Genomic DNA, 1,962 nt, shown 5'->3' with positions numbered 1-1,962 from the left:
CGGGAGGCAGAGGCAGGCGGATCTCTGTGAGTTCGAGACCAGCCTGGTCTACAGAGCTACTTCCAGGACAGGCTCCAAAGCCACAGAGAAACCCTACCCTGTCTTGAAAAACTAAAAAAAAAAAAAAAAAGAGAGAGATCGGTGCTACGAATGACTACATTTTGAAAGGCTAGTTCGAATGCACTTAAACTTTCCAGGTGTGACGGGGCATGATAAATCCTATTTGGGAGACAAAGGCAGGAAGATCTCAAGTTCCAAGCTGCATATAGAGTCTGAGGCCAGCCTGGGCTACATGAAACCCCTTGTCGAAGAAAACCAAGCTATATATTTACTTTTTAGGGTGGTGGGGTAGAGGACAGGGTCTCATTGTGTAGTCCTGCCTTACTTGGAACTGTGTAAACCTGACTGGCTTCAAAGAGATACACCAGACTCTGCCTCCTGAGTAATGGAATTTACCAAGAGCTTCAGCGTGAATGGCTGTTTATGGTCTTACCTTTCCAGTTTTCTGTTAGATAATTTAACAGTTTCAGAGCAAGATTGTTGAATCCCACCAGCCATTGAGGCTAAATCTTCGGGATGGACATGCTGAAGGCCAGCCTTGGTGGTAAAATAGGGACTCAAGAGTAGTGCAGGGGCTGGAGAGATGGCTCAGAAGTTAAGAGCATTGTCTGCTCTTCCAAAGGTCTTGAGTTCAATTCCCAGCAACTACATGGTGGCTCACAACCATCTGTAATGGGGTCTGGTGCTCTCTTCTGGCCTGCAGGCGTACACACAGACAGAATATTGTATACATAATAAATAAATAAATATAAAAAGAAAAAAGAGTAGTGTAAACAGAGGCCCGGGAGATGGCTCCGAGGTTAAGAACACTGGCTGCTCTTCCAGAGGTCCAGAGTTTAAATCCCAACTAGTATCATGGGGGCATATGATGCTCTTCTTTTGTAAGAGACATGTAAACTAGATTAGGGACTTTAGGATGAGCAAATACTTAGTATAAATATTGTGGGCGGTGGTGGCGCATACCTTTAATCCCCCCACTTGGGAGGCAGAGATAGTCAAATCTCCGAGTTCAAGGTCTACAGAGTGAGCTCCAGGACAGGTCAGGCTCCAAAAATACAGAGGAAACCCTATCTCAAAAAACCAAGATAAATAAATATGCCTTTGTATGGCTGTTAGGGGTTCAGTTCATCAGAGCCTGGACCTTCCCTCTGCCATATAGGCCGTAAAATTTCATCTTGGAGTGCTTTCGCACCCTGACACCTTGTTCTCCTCCCACCCTCCTGCCAACTCCACACATCCTCTTTCAGACTTGAACCCCTCCATTTCCCCCCCAAGCAGGTCTTTGGCAGAAATCACTGGTGTATGTGTGTGGGTGAGGGGTTTGTGCGTGTCCCAGTCTACCTGTGGAAGTCAGAGGACAACTTGCAGTTTTTCTCTTTGTGGGAGTTAAACACATTAGTGATTAACTCCAAGTTACCAATAATGTATTGGTTTTGCATTAAGAGATCAAAGCACTTCCCGCTTGGGGTCATCTAACCAAGAGTAAGTCCAGATTTGAATTCTCTACTTCATGTTTCCTGTGTCTTCCATCCTGTCTGCCTGTTGAGTGAGTCTGAATCTGTGCCTACCTGATGGCTGTTTTGTCACTCTGACTCTTGGCTTTGCTGTCTTTACTGAACAGCTTGAAAAGTGTCACATGGGGAAGGACTATGGGGTACTTACCAGAAACCTTTAACACAGTTTAACAAGATGTCATTGACTGCAAAGACCCCAGCCAACCCAGAAAACATTACGATAAACATCCCTGTTTTGCCATTCAATGTCCAAATGTGTTACATTTATGATGGACATTCATTTTAGGAGATTGCTTTCAGCCTCCATTTTTTAAAAATATTTATTTATTATTATGTATACAATATTCTGTCAGTGTATGTATGCAGGCCAGAAGAGGGCACCAGACCT

The sequence above is a fragment of the Microtus ochrogaster genome, chromosome 21 (genome assembly GCF_000317375.1).
Source record: "Microtus ochrogaster isolate Prairie Vole_2 chromosome 21, MicOch1.0, whole genome shotgun sequence".
In the NCBI taxonomy this organism is placed as follows: domain Eukaryota; kingdom Metazoa; phylum Chordata; class Mammalia; order Rodentia; family Cricetidae; genus Microtus; species Microtus ochrogaster.
Note: the sequence above shows the minus strand (reverse complement) of the source record.